The sequence below is a fragment of the Mus caroli genome, unplaced genomic scaffold, assembly GCF_978045245.1.
Source record: "Mus caroli unplaced genomic scaffold, Mus_caroli_1 scaffold_9, whole genome shotgun sequence".
In the NCBI taxonomy this organism is placed as follows: Eukaryota; Metazoa; Chordata; class Mammalia; order Rodentia; family Muridae; genus Mus; species Mus caroli.
Genome location: NW_028227264.1, coordinates 5,066,449 through 5,089,089, shown reverse-complemented (window position 1 = coordinate 5,089,089; position 22,641 = coordinate 5,066,449). Strand labels below are relative to the sequence as shown.

Sequence of the window (22,641 nt, the reverse complement as noted above, 5' to 3'; positions counted from 1 at the left end):
TAGCATGCTCCTACAACCCTGTTGTCATGGTAAATGCAGACAGACTCTGTCTTGCTGGTCCCCAGTCTAGATCCAAGTTCAGTCACAGACCCTATCTCAATGGAACAAGATGAAGGAATGGTAGAACAGGACACCAATATCCTTATCTGGCTTCTACATGATCATGTGTACACACTATGCACATGAACATGCACACGCACATACATGTAGCAGATCCAACTCACTGCCCACCATCTCCACAATTTTAGCTCCTTCCATGACCAGCTTTGTCCCACACATTAAGTTCAAGTAAACCAAAAAAAAAAAAAAGAATTTCATATTTAAATATCTTGTCTTTTGCTTTAAATTCGATGTTCTCTTGTGGAAAAGAGCTCATCTGGCACACTTTAAGAATGTCGTTTTTCTCCTGAATTAAGGCAAAGGACAAATACTAAGAAGATCTGATGATGAAGGAGCTGAACAGCTCCTTTTCAGAGCTGTTAAAATATCGTCACTTGTTAGGAGCAATGAGTCATTTTATGGTTACTACAGAAAACCAGATAGTTTTCATTAGAAATAAATCAGCAGTTATCCATATCAAAACATTTTTTACCTAAATTTAACAAATTCCCATTACTATGCAGACACAGAAACCTCAATTTAATTTGGCAGCCAACTCTGCACAAAATGTTATGGTGGTATGTACTATTTGCATGCCAAGCTCCATCAGCCACCACCCTGGAGGAATTTCCAGTACGAACAATGTGTAAGAGAGGTAAGTTGGGAAAATTGGCGAAGGCTTCGAAGAGAACATACCATGTCAAGCAACCAGAAATGGCTGCTAGGGTGTGATCAGGTAGAGATGGACAGAATATTCCAGATGAATGGCACCAACAAAGTTTCTCCAGCGGTTGTAAAACAGCTTCCCTCCTCAGCCCTGCAAATACAGAGTAACTTAATAGGGTTTTAGTTTCTACGACCCAAGAGATCAGTTTCCCTAAAAGGAATTGTTAATAGGTATGAGGGGTAGACCAGCAGCTGGCACACTAGAGTCACCCAAGCAGTCCAAGGCAAGCATGCCTCCCAGGAGGAGCCCTCTTACAGGCTGGCTGGTAGGCGGTCATTCTGGGGCAGCAGATCTTCTCTCCACTTTGGAAACTGGGGAGTCTGGCAGTGTTGCTTGCCTCTCCTTTCCAGGGCATCCTCCCAGCCCGCCTGCTGCCAGCTTCAACAGAGGCTGCAGAGAGTGAGTCTCAGGGTACACTGAAGAGATGCCTGCACTCCAGCTTGCCAGGTGGATTAGAACTCAGAAGCCAGAGTCTGGAGAATGACCTCCGTGACAGGCCTGGAGATCTAGAAGCTCCTCGATCTCACAATGAGGCTCCACTGAAATGTGTCCCTGTTGGTTGCTGGGAATGATTCTTACCTTAAAGTGAAATAATGTCCTTTTCCCACTTCCCAAGGTTCAGGGTGCAAGAACCTCAACAGAAGTATTGTTTCAAAACCACAAGACCAAACTCAGTGAGAGCTTTGGCCTTAAAATGACCAATAAATAACCAGTGGCTATTTGTGCCTAATGTAAGGAATAAGTCCTCCTAGACTTTGATAAAGAGCTATACCCACGGCAGGGGAATTCTTTTTGTTGTTGTTGTTGTTTTTGTTTGTTGTTTTGTTTTTGTTGTTTGTTTGTTTGTTTGTTTGTTTGTTTTTGAGACAGGGTTTCTCTGTATAGCCCTGGCTGTCCTGGAACTCACTTTGTAGACCAGGCTGGCCTCGAACTCTGAATAAAGACAGAGGACGGAGCACCGGGACCCCTGTGGAGACCCTAACATGTATCACATTAGCACCTTAGGCACATCCCCTGACACAAAACAATACATGGCAGAAAACAGCAAGGAGCAAGGGACTGTGAAGTCTAAGGGGCCTGGCTTCAGAGAAGAACACTGGTGACTAAGAAGCAAGTGTGAGCCACAGCAGGAAAAAGATAGACAGGCCAAGGTGGGGAAGCCCACTAGGTTACTTTAGGTCACTTTTGATCAAATGTTTTTTTCGTTCCTGCTAGCTGGAGTCACTTGGGAGTTTAGGACATACTGGTGCTTAGAATCATAGCATGTCTAAATCTGATTTAAGCAAACACTGAGTTGGAGCCTGAAAGTGCACAGTGTGGGGGAAATACTGCATTGACTCATTTGAAATGATGCTGGAAAAAATGCATTTTAAATGACAAGGGTTCAGAAGCTTTTTTTTTTTTTAAAGCACAGCAGTTTCCAAGGTTTACAATTTTGTGGGTCTCTAATGGCGAAGACCCTACATAGCCTCGCCAGCCTCGCCAGCGCTCTCTTTTACAATGCCTTTGGAATTTGGTTGAGGTTAAAGATATTTCCATAACGTAAGCCTATACCTTCTTTCTTCCAGTATCTTGAGCATCACTGTTAAGGCGACGACTGCTTCTCTCTTATTTTGCTGTGGCCGTTCTCAGCTTCCCACAATTGGGATAGAGTTTCATATCCACAGGATTGGAAATAATAACCAATAGCTCACTTTCCTCTTCTGTGGTCTATGTTTGTGTTTTCTCTCCCGCTTCTTTAAGCTCCCTCAGTCCCTCCATCTTCCCTCCAACCACTCACCCCCTTTCAAGCACCGTTCCAACCAGCATCATTACTGAAAGTAAAGTTTTATGAAAACAAGAAGAGAGAGAGAATAACAAGGTTTGTATTGCAGAGCTCTGAACTTGGACTCATGAGGCTGAGATTCAATTCTAACTCCCCAAGCCGCACACAGAAGCCTACAATAGCTCCCTGATGCCTATATAAGGTAGGAACTCCTTAGCCTGGAATCCCAAGCTTTCCACAATCTGAAACTGACCCACATCAGTCATCCACCACAGGTCCCACATAAATTCTCTTCTCTGGCCAACTGGGAGGTCGCCCCTGTGCAAGGCACACTAGCTCCTACTTTGCTGAGCGTTCTGCTCAACTACAGTCCTGCCCATGCCTTTCCCTCTGACGTACTATTGGTCTGAAGCCAATCCCTGAGTGTTACCACGAGTTACCATGCAAAGTATCAGAAGCAAGGTCATGACCCCAGTTAAAACAATATATGTTAAGTTATATCTGCTTTCAAGTGACGTCATCTTACAAGTTAAGTTCAGAAATAAAGATACTAGCAGTCAGCTTCTGGTGTTCATTAAATATGAAAGAGGGGAACGGTCAAACCCATGTGCAAAAGGAATATTTAGGATACATAGATAAGTACATGATTAGTTTTTATGTCATCTAGAGAAAAGAATTCTCATGGAGCCCATATTGGCTGAATGTCTATGTCATTGTTCAGCTAAGAAAAAAAAAATCCAGGCATTCCAATCTAACTGGTAGACTGTTCCCTTAGGGGACATGAATGTCACACTGTCATAGCCTTACCCCCTTGCTGATAAGACTGTCCATGCTTCCCTTTGTCCCGGTTTTCATACACACTGAGGATCCACAAGCCATGACTGGCTTTTTCCGTAGCCTGGACCACAGAGTGAGAAAAGGGGTACCCGGAGCATGTGCATCAAGTCCACGGCATCAAAGCAGGGATGTGGCTAGGACTACCTTCAATACTTCTCTGCTGTGAACTGGTTTTGCCTGAGCTTATTGCCAAGAACCTGGCTGACCAGGCACATTGAACAAACTGAGTTTATAAAACCAATAAGCTAAGAGTGAGAATACACATGTGACTCTTGTAAAGACTGTCTCTGAAATAAGCCTCATATGGAAGGCCATCCAAAAGCCCCAGGGGCTGCTACAATCTCCGAAACCATGACTCAAGTTTACCTTCACCAGCAAACGTATGGTGAGGAATAAAAGAGAATCCACACCAGCTATCTTGGCAGAACTGGGAGACAAAAAAATAAATGGTAACTGGTTATTTATAAACCTCCAATGCAAACAAACAAACAAACAAACAAAACCCACCAAGTTTCCAAGACTGTGAAGACTCCAAAACATAGCCATGACTGCCCCTCAAGATTAGGGAGCAAAAGAAAGGGTTTGTATCTTACTAAAATTTAGAAGACTGAGAAGAAAAGAGAAAGTCCCTACAAAGCTGGAATTTAATCAACAAAGAAATGGTACCTGCAGCCAATGCTGGTGTTTCTGATGAAATCTGATATACCTCTGTAAGACATACAACATGAACCTCACATGCCCCACCATCCTCTCCCTGCCATCCAGGCTCCTTCTAGTACCCACTGTAGGAAGGATCCAAGGATGGGCACAAGCATTTGTCAGCCAGCTTACCCCTGCATTGAAAAACGGGCGGAAGAGAGATCTGGAGCTAAGACACCACTTAGTGTCACTCTGCTTCAATGTTTAGGTCTTTGCTCTGTCTCTTTCTCATCTACTTCAGCATTAACACCAAGAAGGTAGGGGGTTTACTTCTTATCTGTTTGTTACTAATGGCAAAACTTGCTCCACAAATGGTTTTTCTCTTTTTCTTTTTTTAAAAGAAAGTCCTGAAAATAAATATGGCACCTGGCTAATTCTACTTGGTGAGAATCTAGACAGGTAATCTCCCTTTTTGTGTTTTAAAAATAACTTCTGACCATCCTGTGACAATTTGAATGTAAAATGTTTCTCATAGGATTATATGTTTGGACTCTTGGTTCTCGACTCCCACACTATTTTGGAAGGTATGGAAACTTTAAGAGGTGCAACCTAGATAGAGAAAGTAGGTCAGGGGAGGCTAGCCATGGAAGGTTATAACTACCCTCACCATCTTTTAGTATGCTTCCTGTCTGCTTACCAAATTTCCCCACCACGTTGATACTCTACCTCACCAGAGACATGAAGCCCAGTGTCTATGGACTGAGCCTTTTAAAGCCATGAGCCCAGATATATTTTTTTCAATCAGATTGTTTGTGTCTGGTGCTTTGTCACATGGAGTCAGGCTAACTAATATACACCCCCCCCCATAAGTTTTCCTCAAAGAAGTTAAGAATCTTGCCCCTTCAGAGTCCCCATTAGGGAAGTGGGCTCTTGAGTAGGACTGAGCTCAAATTCAGCCCACAGAACCTACTCAGTGTGTTCCTTACACAAGTCTTTTAACCTATGAATCCACCATATTCTCCTAAGGACGGGGGTTGCACATAGGATTGTCATGATGAGTGACCTACAAATGGTGGTGCATATCTTCCCCAAATCATTATTTCATCTCCCGACTGTGTGCACCATATGAGATAAGAGCTCAGTTTTTGTCTTCCTTAAAGACAGAGTATGTTTTCCATGGTGCCTCTACTCTGGACATCTGCCAGGGTCCTCCTTCACTGCCATGAAAGTATCAGAAAGCTTGAAGGCTCCAAGATGCCCTGACTTCTTCTCACTGAGGAGCGGGAAGACTACTCGACTCTGAAGAGCCCAAAGCGAGCCCGTAGTGCAGAAAGAGGAGGAAAATGCTGATGATGAGGACTTCACCTCAAAAAGAATTTCCTGGTAGTGATTTGAGTGCCAGAAGAGAATCACCCACAGTGATAATGAAGCAAGAAAGGAAGGGAGGGAAGAGGGAAGGGAGGGGGAAGAAGGAACGGGAGGAGGGAAGGAGGGAGGGGAGGGCGGGAGAAAGGAAGGGATTTTCCTTCTGCATTTAAAATAAAATATACTTTATGTGCATTTTTCTTTCTTTTTTATTTCTTTTTTTTTATTTTTGGTTTTTCAAGACAGGGTTTCTCTAGCCCTAACTGTCCGGGAACTCTCTTTGTAGACCAGACTGGCCTATGAACTCTCAGAAATCTGCCTGCCTCTGCCTTCTAAGTGCTGGGATTAAAGGTGTGTGCCACCACACCTGGCTAGGTAGAGGCAACTTCTTAAATCAAGTTATCCATATTTTCTAACTTCTGTAGAATAAATATGTGCCAGCTGTATAATAAAAACGTTTAAAAGCACGGTAGTAGTGGTTGCTTTCGAGTCTTGCAGTTACAGAACACGTCAAATGTCTCCAGCTAGGTTTCTTTTTCAGTGTGATTTTGTAGACTGAGCATGCTCCCAGGGGCTACAGCTGGCATGTCCTTATCAAAGCACTCACGGTAAAGCCTTGGCAATGCCTTTAACCTCTTACAGTTTGGATTCTCCATGCAAGAATAAAAAGATGCTCAAGAACATTGGGTTATGCTGGCTGCTGACCTTAAGGCCAGCTTAGTCTACGTAGTGAATCCCAAGACAGCCAAGGATGCAGAATAGAGACACCCTGTTTCAGAAAACCAACAAACAGAAAGGAATATTGGTTGTTTAGTTAGTACTAACTGATTATAAAAACATAACACACTGTTTTGTTTAAGATGAACAAAATTTTAGTTAAAGTATCTAAGTGTAAGCTATTTTTACTGCTGTGAAAAGAAAATGATTTGCTCCTTGCGTATATCATAAACATCAAGTTTTCAGTAGTCTTAGGCTCTGAAAGTTAGGACTCATTTTGGATGACATGGAGAAAGGAGATATTCTTGGTGCATAATCATAGTTGATACCATGTGCATACTATATAACACTAAAGCAAAAGAGATTCATTAAAATCTTACTCTGGGGACTGGAAAGATCACTCAGCACTTAAGAGCACTGGGTATTCTTCCAGAGAGCCCAGGTTTGATTCCAGCACTTATATAGTGATTCGCAAGCATCTCTATATAACACCAATCCCTGAGGACCCAAAGCCTCTATGGGTACCAAGTATATGTGTGATGCACACACATAAACACAAGCAAAACACAGGTACATAAAATTAAAATGAATAACTTTTGTAAGCTTACACATTATTCGTTTTTTCCATTTGACAATAAGATACAGGTCACGTAACAGATATTAATCTTTCCAGTGCAGAGTTGTTCAAGTTCACACAGGCATGGTGTTCTGTAACCACCATGCCAATGGAATAAATAGAATTCAGACAGCAGAACAGCTCCATCGCCCTGATCAAACCGTTCTGTTCTTTTGCAGTTCAACTTTCTCCCGAGCCCCAGCTCCTGGCACCCACTGATCGATTGTGTGTCTTCATCTCACTTTTGCAAGATTATTCTGCCATTCGCCGCATAAAATAAAACCTTACAGTGTGGCATTTGCCTGCTGTCACTGAGATGATGCGTGGAAGACTTTGTGATGTCGCTCCATCTGTCAGTAACCTAGCCTTTTTATTGCTGAGTGTAGGATTACCAGGCTATGTAAATGTATCAAATTTTGTTTACCCAGGTGAAAGACATTTGGTTTGTTTCCAGTTTGGAGTGATTATGAATAAAGCCGCTATAAACATTCACACACAGGTTTTTGAAATGGACACATAAGTGTCCATTTCACTTGAGTAAACATCCAGGAGAGGAGATCCTGGGTCACAATAAATACATTTATTAAGTTAAATTAATTTATTAAATTATTAAGTTAATTTATTAAGTTAATTTATTAATTTATTAAGTTAAATACATTTAACTTCTGAAGGGTTGTGCCCTTTGCACTCACAGCAGTAGATCAAAGTCCCAAATGCTCCCAGTCCCAGATAATGTTTGCAGAGGTTCACGTGTGTTCATTTGAAGGGCTCTAAAATGAGCATTTGATGGTATTTTGAAATCCCCAAATGATTAGTGATGTTAAACATCCCTTTTTATGGATTTCTCTGCTATCCATATACCTCTTTGATGAAATAGCCTGTCCTCTCATTCAGTAGTTTGGTCATTGAGTTTGGAGAGTTCTTTATTCTATATACAAATCTTTTGTCATATATATGTGTATATATATGTATATATACATATATGTGTGTGTGTCTGTGTGTGTATGCATGTATATGTACATGTATGAGATAGATAGATAGATAGATAGATAGATAGATAGATAGATAGATATTATGGCCTCGAGTATGACTTTTCTCCTCATTCTCTTAAATTAAATTATTCTTTTTCAGTTGAAAAAAAAAACATATTTTAGTCATGGTGACTATAGTTAAAACAATACACTATATACTTGAAAACTGCTACCTGAAGAGGTTTTAGAGGTTCTTATCACACATATAACACACACAGAAAGAGATAATAATGTTAATTAATTTAGCCAGGCTACTATATACACATACATGAACTCATAAGTTCATGCTTTCTATAAAAATGTACAACTTTACCTGCTAACCAAACATAGATATTTCAAAAGCAGTAGCCTGGGATCCAGACTGTAGCAACTCACCACAGACCCATGCCACCGCAGAGCTTCGAAAGAACATCTCCAGTGCACATGTGGTCCATTTTCCAGCTGTGCCTCTCAGTTTCTTCTCCTTCTGGATCCAGAGGAACCATGTGGCACTGAGAGACTGCATGCAACTTCAGAAAGGGCACTCCAGGAGATGGGCATATGTGAAGACAGCGTGAAGGAGGTACTGGCCAAGCCAGGTCTTGAAGAATGAGAGATGCCACTGTCTGCTGCTACAAGGAACAGAATTATCAGAGGACCATGGATGGCATAATAATGATAACATTGGATGTGCCGTGCCATTATCCCTCCCCCCCCCAACCCCACATGCCTTGTTCTTATGTTTTAACAACAACTAAGTAGAGGGTATTATCAAAAACATCAACATCACACAGTTTTAAAGAACTATTCTGGTTTCATTCCACTACGGTGACAACCGCCATGACCATGGACAACTTAGGAAAGGGCTTATTTCTTCTTATAAGTTACAGTTTATTATTGGGGAGATCATGACAGAAACTTAAAACAGACTATGGAGGAAGGCTGCTTGTTGGCTTGTTCATGCAGTCACTCACCCACTTATGGTCCCACGCTCACCTTTCTCATGCAGCCCAGATCCACCAGCGTAGGGATGGTGCTGCCCACAGTGGGCCCTCTTACACCATTGAACAATCTCCCACAGTTATGCTCACAGGCTGATCTGATCTAGACAATCTCACAACAGAGATTCACTTCTCCACTGACTCTGGGCTATGTCAAGTTGATGGTTAAAGCTAACTGGGATAGGAAACCTATCATACAGAACATAAAGAAAATAATGAACAGGGGTTCTGTTTAAGGATGTGGATGATGTCATTGGTATGCCAGGAAGGGTGGAGAGCCAGCTCCCCTCTATTAGGTCATCCAAGGATACAGGTTTATCTATCCTGTGGCTCTCCCATCCTCAGGTGCTCAGGAAAGCTAACTCACCAGCACTTTATTTGCATTTCTCCCCAAGGGAAAAGAGGGAGGAAGCATAAGTCATTTCCTTCTATGGACATGACCTAGAAGTCACTAATGTCCTTAGGACCAGATCTTAATCACTCATCCACAGCCAAGGCTAGGAAGGTTTTAGCTGGGCAGTTGTGAACTCTACTTAAATCACTAGTTAGCAATAGCAATCCATCATGGGTGGGAATCAGGGGTATTTTAACTAAAGCCACATCTTCTGCAGGCCTGAGGGCGTGCACCTACAATCCCAGCACTCAAAACTTTGAGGCAGGAGGATGTCAAGTTCCAAACCAGATCATCTTAGTTATGGAGACCCAGAGACTCCAGTTACCTTTGCAAACTATGGAAGGCTTTACCCACAGTTGTTTCTGAGCGGCTGTGAATTAACTGAGACTGAATAAGACCTGCCCTTGCCTTAGAAAAACCAGAGCTGCCGGGCGGTGGTGGCGCACACCTTTAATCCCAGCACTCGAGAGGCAGAGGCAGGTGGATTTCTGAGTTCAAGGCCAGCCTGGTCTATAAAGTGAGTTCCAGGACAGCCAGGGCTACACAGAGAAACCCTGTCTCAAAAAACAAAAACAAAAAACAAAAAAGAAAAGCCAGAGCTGAGGATGACAAAATAATCCTTTCAGCTGGAACCTGAAGGAGGCTGAATTTACGGCATCAGATGCAGCCATAGAACTGATATCACACAAGTTTAATCCCACTCAAAATTGCCCAAGAACTGAGTTAGCAGAGACAGGAAAAGGAGGCCATTGAGTAACTGTCCTTGTGATCCCCCACCCCACCCCACCCCCCGCAGTGAGAGAGAGACAATTTCTTCCTCATCCTAGAAGAGAGAGGGATGGAGCCTTTCTCATGGCCGACTGAGCAAGGCTCAGGTAAAGCACTCCTGAAAATCAGGATGCTATTTCTTGACCAGAGAAATTCCCTCCCAGATGCCCAGGATAAACAATTCTGGTTTGGGTCTGGATGAGGAGTTTCCTGGGTGCCTCAGTTTCCAACCACCACCATCAGAAATTAGGACAACCTTTGTGGCTTAAGGCAATGCATGCTCACTGTTACTGTGCCGGAGGTCACAAGTCTCATTAAACTAAAACCAAGGTGCTGACAGGATTACGTTCCTTCTACTGGCTCCAGGGGACAATCAATTCCTGGGCTTTTCTGACTTCTAGAGGCTTCCTGCCTTCTTTGCCTCCTGGCTCCACTCCTACCTTTATGCCAGAAACTGCATCACTCCCACCTCTGCAGTTTCTCTGACTCTGTCCTCCCTGCCTCCCCCTTAGAAGGAGCCTTGTGATTAAAACAAGTTCACCTAAACTATCCAGGATGAAATTCCCATTGAAATAATCATCTCTGTAAAGCTTTTTTTGGCCACGTAAAGTATCGTGTTCACAGGCTTGGTCAGCGTGGATAGACTTAGGAAAGTGGTCTTCTACATTTCTATCATGGCACGGGACTTTCCATCCCTAACGTATGAAAGTTAGTCACCCTATTGCCAGATCTTGGGAGAACATGAAAATGTCTTTTGATCACCGTCATTTTCCTCTAGTGGGTAGAGAGCTAAGAATCCTGTAATATGCCAGACAATACCTCATAACAAAGATGCCCAGCATGAAAAGAATGTCAAGATTAGAGACACCACAAAAGGCAAAAGTGGCATCCTGAGGGAGTAAAATGGATGCTTTTCTCATCATTGATCTGCATAGAAGAAACGGAAATGGACATACGGGGGTGAGGAACATGAGTTTCTATTCTTGACATGGAATGGCCACTTGCATTTCCTGTAAATTGAGTGGCTTTTGGGGGCAGGTGCTGAGAAGGAAGTAGACTTTCAGGCATCCCAGTCTGAAGGTGTGCCAGACAAGAGGTGGCATCAAATAACAGGGCAGACTCTAGGGGTGAGGAAAGGGTGTGGAGCAATCCGGAAGAGGTTGAGCCAATGCTAGACCTTCCAGAAAGGGAATCACACAGTGGGGAGGCTTCATGTGGTCTCCCCAGAGCATATTCACACGTCCATGGGGCAATCAGCCTCAAGACATCTGCCACAGGAAAGGCAGCCTCAGCCATAGCTCATTGTAGAGCATGGATGTACAGTTGGTGTCTCCATCCTGGCTCTTCATCTTTAAGTCCTCCACTTTGAATACAGAAATGGAACAGAAGGACAGGACATGTGCCTCCTGTGCTCAGTATCTTTCAAGTCGGAAGGCCTGCCTGCCATGGTTAAAGAAGAATTTTGAATGTGCTGTGAGACTACAGTTTAAACTAGACTTACTTCGATAAGTTCTCAGTGACCGAAAAGTCAGAGGATTGGCCCAAGATGCTTAAGGATCTGCAGCTAACCTAGTGGAGCAGATGGACAAAGATTCATTAAAAACAGTGCTTGAAGAAAATACAGTCTTATTCTTCAACCTCACCAAATTAAGTCTTCAAAATAAAAGCATTCCATTGGCTAGAGTCATTGGGCATAAACAAAGACCTCAGTGCAAAAAGTGTGATGGAGTCTGGTACCTGAGACAAGAACCAACGGCCTCCATGAGACATAAGCAATGGTGCATTAGAACCTCTGTGGATGAGTGTTTCTACCTTCAGTCACCTGGGCTACTCATGAGATCAAGTGACCCGGTTAAAGGACCCTAATGGCAAATTAGATCAATGTGACCTATATAGTTGGCTTTCAGCAGACTGTTCAACCTCAAAATAGAAATGTTTCTTTCTCCTCATGATTCTAACCAAAAGCCATTGATTGCCTACCTGGCTTTATAGAAGAAATGCATTGACATATTAGCTTGATGTTGGCTTGTCATCTCTCTTAGTTGAGTTTCTATGCTGTGATAAAGACCGTGACCAAAAGCAAGTTGGTGGAAGAACGGGTTTATTTCAGCTCACGGTTTCAGGTAACTGTCTATCTTTCCTGAGAGAATTCAGTGCAGGAACTCAAATCAGGAGCCTGACGGGAGAAACTGAAGCAGAGCTCATGGGTGAATGGTGCATACTGGCTTGTTACTCATGCCTTGCTCCACCTGCTTCCCTAATAACTCCAAAGCACCTATCCTAGGGTGGCACCAACCAGAAGGGGTTGGGCTCGCCCACCTCAATCACCAATTGCAAAAAAGCACACTACAGAATTCACAGGCCAATCTGCTGGGGTATTTCCTCATATCTTAGAAGAAGCTAATTCCTCTCTTCCAGAAACTTACCAAAAATATTTTAAACTCAAGGTTCTCTATCTAACCAGTATACTTTTCTCTTGTAATATATAAAATTTCTTACTTATAATTCAATACCTAAGTTACTGTAATTATCATTCCATCTAACATATTTTTGTAACTTTTATAATAATGTGCCTAAAGCATAAGAGAAAAAATTCAAATGCTTCCATGAAATTGTTCAGATATTGAAATATAACAGGGTCTATATACCAGCAACACTGGGATTAAATTTTAATTTTAAAATGTAAGAAATTACATAATCATTATACTAAGCTAAAAATTATAGGGTAATATATATATATATGAATTGTATAACATCTATATGTGCAAAAAAATACAACTGCAAGGGACAAGGAAATAGATCCCTGATAGGCAGTCAGACACGGACAGGGGCCATGACTAGGTAAGAAAGATGGCTGGCTTCTTTCTCACTCCTCTGACCTGAGACAAAAACCTGAAGTTTGAAACAAAGGCCTTGTGGGATTTTCTTTCACCAATAAGGCCCCCTGTTGATGGACTGGCCCAGCAAGTTCAAGCCCAGATCCTCACGTGTTTAAACAACAGTTGTGAGCCAATTTGCCATCCTGTCTTTCTTCAAACCCGCCAACACTAAATTAAGGGAAGAAGACCCTTTAAAGTCTTTGAAACCCCCAGCCCTCAAGGAAGGGCCCCGCTTCTTCCACAGTAGCTCTCACCTCTACTTTATGGAAGGTCTTTCTTGTCGTGTGCTTGTTCCCTACACGTGTTTCCTCACCCCTAATAAAAGCCTGTCTTTACAGGCTGATTCTGTCTGTTTCTGTTCTCTCTGTCTGAGTTGGTTTTTTGTTTTTTGGTTTTTTTCACCGATGATATGTAACACACTCAAGATTTTTCCTGTTAATTAGTGAACTGGCCAAGCATATTAACCCTTATCAACAGCCCTAGATAGTAACAACTACACAAGTAATACTCAGTGTGACTACTGAGTGGGAAGGAAGGATTGCAGGAGGAGCTTGGAGGAGGAAGGATGCTCCTCCCGAAGAAAGGGGTCAGAGAAAAGTTTGGGCAAAATTGTACCCCATGAGAAAGTGGCTGAAGAATGGATTCTGTAGAACCAGACAGGGTCAAGCAAGCCATAAACCAAATGATGGTCACTTTAAGAAATGTCAACACACTGTCTTTCTTCTCACTTAAAAACTCTTCTATCTTAGCAGAGAAAAGAATTGAGAAAGGAGGTATGGAGAAAGAAAGAATGCAAGAAAAAGAACAAAGAGATGGATACTTGATGGAAGAAAACTGAGAAAATGAGAAATGAAGAAATAAAAGCTGCCTTGGGGTCCGTCCACCTTAGGCTCCACACAGGGAATCCCAGTCACTCTATTCAAAGCCATGGTCAAGCAAAGCCCTCCTTGTTTCCCCATTTCTCATGCCTTGCTCACTTCTTTGATTACTACAATCTGCCATTGCTTCTATCAAGAGGTTCCACTTGAACTTCTCCCAATAAGATCTCCTATCCCCTATTTCCTATTTCCTGCTTTTGTCTTGCCCAGTTAATTCACCTGTGTCCTCTCTCACAATATACTTCCTTATATGTGGTGGTTTTCCACCATGTGGGGGACAATTTTCTCCTCCCAGGTTCATATATCTATGTCTGATACAGATTTTGGTAGTTTCAATGGGCCTGGAGCAGGTACAACTAGCATCTAGTGATCAGAGACCCGGAGCAATCCAAAATATCCTACAGCAGACAGGACGACATCACAACACATTGAATTACCTGGCTCAAAATGTCAGCTGTCCCAAAGCTCAGAAGCTGCTGTGCTGTGCATGCAAAGGTTGCTGTAGAGAAAGCTTGATCCCAGTGTGGCATTGTTTAAAGGAGGAATCCAGTGGAAGATGAATAGGTCAAAGGGGGGGGGGGGCAACACTCCCTGAAATATTGATGTAATTACCTAGAAAAAGCCTAGAATGTTGTAAATAAGCCATTAGGAACTGGTCTCCCATGAGAAATTGCTCAGAAGGGATTAATATCATTATCATGGGACCTTACTTAGGTGTTTTAAATTTTTTTATTACATTTTAATTCATTCCTGTGTGCCACATGTGGAGATCAGTGCACACCCTACAATAATGGGTTCTCTCCTTCTACCATATGGGTACCAGGGATCAAACTCCAGCTGTCAGGCTTGACAGCAATCACCACTAAGCCATCTCACCAGCTCCCTACCCAATTCTAAAGAGAATGGCCTACTATTAAGTGAAACTATTTCATGTACATAAAAGTATTCAGTGCTGCATTATGAAAACAAAGCCTGGAGACTAGTTACATAACAGGGTTAGTTGAGTAATCCTTGTCTTACCTGGTGTGTTCATAGCTTTCCTTCATGTGTGTTCACAGCCCTTCCTTCATGTGTGTTCACAGCCCTTCATGTGTGTTCACAGCCCTTCATGTGGGTTCAAAGCCCTTCAAGTGAGAAAATGCTTAGGAGCAGGCCATGGTGTCACGTACCTGTAATGCCAGCACTTGGGAGGTAGAGATGGAAGGTAAGGGGGGGGATCCAGAATTTGAAGTAAAGCTATTCTTGGTTACAAGATCAGTTTCAACTACATAAGTCCTTGTCGGTGAGGAAGAGGAGGGAGGGGGGGAGGGAGGGAGGGAGGGAGGGAGGGAAGAAAAGGGGGAAGAAGGAGGGAGGGAAGGGAAGAGAAAAACAGGGGAAAGAAGAAAGCTTGGTTAAAATGATAATTAAAAATCTGATTAAATGTTTGTTTTTACACATTGTTTAACTGCAGTTGTGGCTCACAAGCAACCATAACTCCAACTCCAGGAAATCTAATGCCCTCTTCTGACCTCGAAGGGTACCAGGCCTTCATGCAGGCGAGGCGCACATACACATGAAACAAAGCAAAGAAATCTAAATGAAAACCAATTTAAGCACACATTTAGAATCAGTGATTGGGGCGGCTAAGCTAATTTTAAGCCAGGGGTTGAACAACACTGCAGGTCTAAACCTGCCAGAAAGAATCTCTAGAATATCTACCTATTTTAAAAAGGAGAATAAAGGAACAGCAGACATTTTTATAGAGGCAGAATCAATCATTAAGCTAGTTTTAAAACTGCACTGGACTATGCTGTCGATGATGCTCCAGTAAGTAAATTAAGCATAAAATAAAGGTCATGAATTAAGAAATCCAGCACATTTTTTATTTGAAAACAAAAACATCTCTAAAGTCTCTACAAACTAACAGTGACCTTATTCAAAAGTTGAGTCTTTTCATAACTACCAATACAACCTATTTCCTTAGCATTTTTCATCTAATTAAGTCCCTTTGTTTTTCTTTAATTGAAAAAAATCATATAACACAAGCTAATTAAGATTTTATTCTTTCTCAATTTTCAGAGCTTGAATTTTTGATGAAGTGAATAAATTGGTTTTTCCAGGTACATCATGAGGTCACCTCTGACTAAAATGTTGACAGGCAGAGTGGTTTTCCAAATGAGCTAGGCTGCTCTTAAAAATAATATCAATGACTCCAGAAACCACCGTCTCAAGCCAAGCTTCCTAACAACAGTGTGGTAGTTTGAATATGCTTGGCCCATAGGAAGTGCTACTGTTAGGAGGTGTGGCCTTGTTGGAGGAAGTGTGTCACTGTGGGGGCAGGGGGTTGACACTCCTCCCAGTGTAGAAGAGTCAGTCTGCTCCTGTTTGCCTTTGGAACAAAATGTAGAGAGCTCTCAGCTCCTCCAGCACCATAACTGCCTGGATGCTGCCATGCTCCCACCTTGATGATAATGGACTGAACCTCTGAACCTGTAAGCCAGCCCCAATTAAATGTTGTCCTTATAAGAGTTGCCTTGTTTGTAGTGTCTTTTCACAGCAATGCAGACCCTAACTAAGACACACAGTTAATCCAATAAAGTGAGTTTTTAAAATTATTATTACTATTGTTTCCATGGCAGAGACAAGAAAGTATCAAACATGAAATAGCAAAGTTAGTTCTCCTGGGGGGGGGGGGGGGACTGACAAAAAATACAAAGTTGTGAGTGATGAGCTATAAACCCTGGCATTTCTGTGCAAGCTAAGCATCCAATTTCAGAGTTTCTGACTTTACTCTTTAGTTTTGTGAGTTTTCTTGGGCCAACAAAGTATCTACTGGTTTGAATCAGAGATAGTTATTTGCTCAAGGTCCTGGATACAAAATTGCAACATCACAGTGTCTACAAAGTAGGTTCCTTCTGAGGGCTACAGTGACAATTTTGGAATTTTGGTTTCTTAAGGAAAAAAAAAAACCCACAGAGAGAAGTATAAGAATACGGTTTTGTTTTAATCCCAGGTGTGGGATATCGGGCTGCTTCAGATTGTTCATAGTAGCTGACTATGACTTGCCTCATGCTCCAGCAGGGGCGTGATTTGCCAGCTGCAGATGGTTCCAGTAACTGTGTGACATTTGGAATTCTCGGCACATTTCAGAGGGTATATAGATGTTAGGGGCCTTCAAGAGGTGTGGATGGCTGTTGGTCATCCAGGGAGCTTGGTTGTGGTTAGTAGTGGTGCTCAAAGAAGAAACAATAAGAGAGGAAATAGGTTCAGGATCTATCTCTCCTCTCTATCCTTCTTTTTCTCCTATCTAATGATGGGGGTGAAAGCAGGGGGATAAAGGGTGAGAAAAAGAGGAAAGTAGCTAAGACCGGCTACAGAAGGCTGTGAGAGAAGATGTGTCAGCCTTTCTGAGGCTTGCAGGTGGCTGCCTCCTCCCTGACTTTGTGTGATCTCCCTTTGGTGTCTGTTTATATTCCAATTTGTTCATTTTTTAAATGTATGTTGCTTTATCTGGCTGTGCATGCATGCACTATGGTTCATGTGTAGAGTCAGAGGACAGTTTTCGAAAGTGAGTTCTCTCTTCACTGTATGGATTCTGAAGATCAAATGCAGGTACTCCATACTACCAGCAAGCACCCTTCCCCAACTGGGGCATCTCCACAGCCCCCTTTAACTTACAAGGGCAGAGGGACAGTGGTCATAGCAGATTAGGATTGGTCCTGACAACCTCATGATAACGTTTCCTCTTAAAAGACCTATAATAGCTAATTTCAATTTTCTAGTTGAGATCTTAAGTCCACTGGAAGATGGACCTGTGGGAATGGGGGATAATCTTAATTAGGTTAACTTACTTTAGGAAGATGGCCTATTGTGGGTTTAGCCATTCCCTGGGCTGGGATTCAAGATTGTGTATAAAGGGGGAGCACAAACATCCATCTCTGCTTCCTAATTGTAGATATGATGCTGAAAACTGCATCGAGCAAGTCACTTCCCTGCCTCAATTTCCCTGTCATGTGGGACCTTTGAGCCAAAAAAAAAAAAAAAACAAACAAACAAAAAAACAGACCAAGGTCATCAGACTGTTAAATAATTGACAGAGTCCAAAATTCCACACTTCATGGATCAACCAGAACTATAACCAAAAAAAATCCTATCTTCTTTTTAATGTTTTATTAGATTATGTTAATTATATATAATAATGGGCTTCATTAAGAGTGTATACCGTATACAATGCATTCTCATCATCTATTTTCATTTACCAAATTCCAAACTGTCAGAGAAGTTTTAAGGAGAATCCTAATGAAAGTAGGTTTTCAAAATTCTAAGCCTACAATTGGATGGCTCTACTGCTCAGCCTCTGGTAGCAGTATAGGAAAGGCACATGCAAGATGGTGACAGCAAGGAAGCAAACTAGACAACAACCGGTTATCACAGTCAGCTGTGGTGAGGGCTGACTGGATTCCACCAGAACCACATTAACCCCACTGAAGGCAGCTGGCACACTAACCTCAATAGTACTTCCTCCCAGGCCCCACCTCTCAATGCTTCTGTACCTTGGTACTGCCACACAGAGGACCAACCCCCACCCATGCACACGTGCGCACTGAGGGACAAGCCCATGCAAACATACCAATAATTAGCTTCACAGTTATTCTGATGGTTTGGAGTAGCGTGGGTCGTTGTGATAAGCCTTAGGAACACATTTTTCTCTGGGGTAAAACATGCAATGTTAAAGGTAGAAAGATGTAATTTTAAATCAAGAATGCAGTACATGCCAGGCCTGGTGATGCACACCTTTAATCCCAACACTCAGGAAACAGAGGCAGGTGGCTCTCTGCAAATTTGCAGCCAGCCTGGTCTCCATGGTGAGTTCCAGGCTGGGGCTACACAGTGAGATTCTGCCTCAAAGAAACAAAAAGGCAGCCTCAGCAGAAGAATTTACTATTTACTACTCGTGACCTCAAATCCGTTACCTGTTCTCTTTGATTTATTTATGAATTAGGAAGCAAGAGTTTCCTATTTTTCTCTAAGAAATAATTAAAATATTGAAGGTGTTTTAGGTCACATAGAACTGTTCGTTTTTCTTATTTTAGCAGCAAATACCATTTTCAGCAAAAACTAATTTTCTCCTGATAAAATTTCTTAAATTGTAAAATAATCCCAGCTATAGGGGTTAATTCCATAACTGTCTAAGTGCATTCCACCCACCCCTGCTGTTTTTTACTTTAGAAAAGGAAAAAACAAAAATGTTTGCTACATCATTATCAATCATAACTTCCCGCTGGGGATTGGATTAAAACTTCTCTCTCATGCCAAATGAGGATGGGGCTTATGTTTGTTCTTTAACAATTGTTAACATTTTTCCATATCTCGTATTTAACAGAAAATGAAAGGCATTGGGGTGGGGGTGGGGAAACTATGTCAAGAATCCGACTTCAGTGAAAATTTCATCTGAGTGTCTAGCCCTGGATTGAAATATCTGATGCTGGTCAAAAGGCTCTAACAATTACCTTAGTGTGTATTGGTGAGCTCCAGCTTACCAGCTCACAGAGGAAAGCTAAGCCTAAGAGTGTGTAGGACTCGAGATAATTCTGTTCTTTCCTGCTCTCTGTACTGGATAAAAACTAAGGCTCTGAATGAAGACAGAATGTTTTTCTTATTCTTGGAGAAGTTTTGAATCTAGGCACAAATAAATAGAAACCTGGATCTTGCTAAGAGCACAGTTAACTATGGATACACCTTCTATTTCTAGTGAGCCCAAATAAGAGTCCATCATAAAATGCCAATTTATTATTGAATTTTAAGCTCATACAAGGTATATGTGATTCCAGGGACTAAAGTGTCCTATTTCCCTGGCATAAAAGAAAGAACACACAGATAAGACAAGCTCGTGCAATTTCTGGTATGAGATGGTATCACTAGAGTCAGTCCTGACAGTATACTTTAGTCTGCCAATAACCCTGACCTTGAGCAAAACACGTCACTCTCTATGCAGGTAAAATAAGAGAACTTAATGAAAAAGTTAAAAAGCCTAAATTCCCCCCTAGCTGTGAAATCAAATGGTTCTGTAAGTTGTTTTAAAATTCAACATAACCCTATAAGAAGTTCACTGGGATCACTCTCTTTCCTTCAGTCTTTTCCTGACCAAATGTTTGTCCTTGAGACTGGCTTGAGTTTGACACAGCAGAGTTTTGTTTTGTTTTGTAGTTTGTTGTTTGTTGTTTGCTTGAGTTTGTTTTCCAGGCTTGGCTCTGGAACCATCTTTTGCCTGCCACCACCACCACTCTCTGGTATGGTTAAAAATCAGATCCAATGTTAGTGTGTGGGAATAGTCGCTGAAGAGGCAATGGCAGGAATGAATGAGCTTGGAGAGAGCAGAGCAAGACATACTCCAAACCCTTAGCTTTGGGGACCAAGTCATAGAAGTAAACTCTGCATTCTGCTGCATGGGCAGGAAGGATCCTGATTCACTTGCCCTAGTGTGTTGGATAACTTGTCAAAAACAAACAAACAAACAAAACTACGCATAAATAGAAATTGCTGTGCAGGTGCTACAACAGTCTAGGATTGTAGAGCATTGCTGTAGGATAACCAGGGTAGAACATGCATGGTAGTGGGAGGCTACCTTCCCTCTTACCCATGGAGTCTCCACTAATTGGGCTCATCAGCCCAGCAACATCACGGGTTAATTGAAGCTGCATCTCTTGACAGAGGGGGCACTCTTGGCATCACGGTTAGCAGCCACAGAACTTCACCAGTGCAAATCTCTAGCATCTCTGGCACTTTAGGTGAATCGCCATAGAAGGTATGGCAAGAAATCAGCACTTCTGAATTTTAGCTTCAAGGGATATGTGAATTATTTTCCTACAGACGCAGGAAACTCCAGCAAAGGCAGAACAAGAGGGAAGTTCAGATGAATGGATAGACAGAGAATAGGTAAGTAGACAGACAGACAAATAATAGGTAGGTGATAGATAATATAGATTAGGTAGATAGGTTAGATATATAAATACATAGATACATAAATACAGACTGATTGATAGATTGATCCAACTATGAAGTTTTCTTTAAAATGAAGGTCAATGGAATGTTAACAAGATAATGAAGTGATAATTTCTGCACTTACTATTATTCTTTCAATAAGAAATAATGATCACAAGATGAGGCACATCCAGGGTAATACAGATTCAACACAATTCCCATCAAACTTCCGGCACAATTCTTCAAAAATCTCGAAAGAAAAATATTCAACCTTATATGGAAAAAAAACCAGGGTAGCTAAAACAATCCTGAACAATAGAACTTCTGTAGGTATCACCATCCCTGATCTCAAGCTGTACTACAGAGCAATAGTAATAAAAACCACATGGTATTGGCATAAAAATAGACAGGTTCATCAATGGAATTGAATCAAAGAAATAAACCCACACACCTGTAGACATTTGACTTTTGACAAAGAAGCCAAAAATCATACAAAGGTAAAAAAGAAAGCATCTTTAACAAATGGGGCTGGTCTAACTGAATGTCTGCATGTAGAAGAATGAAAAAAGATCCATATTTATTACCTTGCACAAAACTCAAGTTCAAGTGGATCAAAGACCTTAACATAAAACCAGATAAACTAAAGCTGATAGAAAAGAAACTGAGGAATAGCCTTGAACACATAGGTGAAGGAGACAACTTCCTGAACAGAACACCAACAGCTCAGGCACTAAGATCAACAATTAATAGATGGGACCTTGTGAAACTGAAAAGCTTCTGCAAAGGACACTGTCATTAGGACGAAACAGCAGCCAATAGAATGGGAAAGATCTTCACCAGCCCCACATCTGACAGAGGGCCGATATCCAAAACATATAAAGAATTCAAGAAATTAGATATTAACAAACCAAATAACCCAATTTAAAAAAGGATGCAGAGCTAAACAGAGAATTCTCAACAGAGAATGGCCAAGAAGCACATAAAGAAATGTTCAACATCCTTAGTGATCAAGTAAATGCAAATCAAAACGACTCTGATATTCCATCTTACACCAGTCAGAATGGCTAAGATCAAAAACTCAAGTGACAGCACATACTGGAGAGGATGTGAAGCAAGGGGAACACTCCTCCATTGCCGGTGGGAGTGCAAACGTGTACCGCCACTTTGGAAATCAATTTGACAGTTACTCAGAAAATTGAAAATAGTTCTACCTCAAGACCCAGCTATAGCAGTCCTAGGCATATTCCAAAAGATACTCCACCATACCACAAAGACACATGTTCCACTGTGCTCATAGCAGCTTTATTTATATTATCCAGAAACTGGAAAGAACCACTCAACTGAAGAATGGATACAGAAAATGTGATTTGTTTACCCAATGGAATACTACTCAGCTTTTAAAAACAAACGCATCATGAACTTTGTAGGCAAATAGATGGAACTAGAAAATACCATCCTGATTGAGGTCACTCAGACCCAGAAAGACACACATGGTATATACTTACTTATAAGTAGATATTAGTTATAAAGTAGAGGGTGATGCTACAATCCACAGACCCAAAGACACTAAATAACAGGGAGGGCTCAAGGAGGGTGTTTGAATCTCACTGGGAAGGGGAATAAATAGACATGGGGAGGGGGTGAATGGAGGGAAGGAACTAGGTGGGAGAGAGGAACAGGAGGGATCAAGTGTGGAGAAGACAGAGGGAGAGACAACTGGGATATGGGATAGGGCATCTCTGGGACAAACTAGAAACCTAGGACAATGGAAACTCCCAGAGACCTGAGGGTCACTGTCTTAGTCAGGGTTTCTATTCCTAGACAAAACATCATGACCAAGAAGCAAGTTGGGGAGGAAAGGGTTTATTCAGCTTACACCTCCATACTGCTGTTCATCACCAAGGAAGTCAGGACTGGAACTCAAACAGGTCAGGAAGCAGGAGCTGATGCAGAGGCCATGGAGGGATGTTCCTTACTGGCTTG

General features: G+C 41.9%; 1 long non-coding RNA gene across 1 annotated transcript; it reads right to left on the bottom strand.

Annotated features, from left to right (window-relative positions):
• Nucleotides 1-693: 693 nt before the first annotated feature.
• Nucleotides 694-11,498, bottom strand: LOC110304026 (uncharacterized). Its single transcript, XR_002378998.2, has 3 exons — nucleotides 11,440-11,498; nucleotides 8,172-8,407; nucleotides 694-916 (listed from the first exon to the last, which is right to left on the bottom strand). It is a non-coding gene; the product is annotated as an uncharacterized LOC110304026 (long non-coding RNA).
• Nucleotides 11,499-22,641: the final 11,143 nt, after the last annotated feature.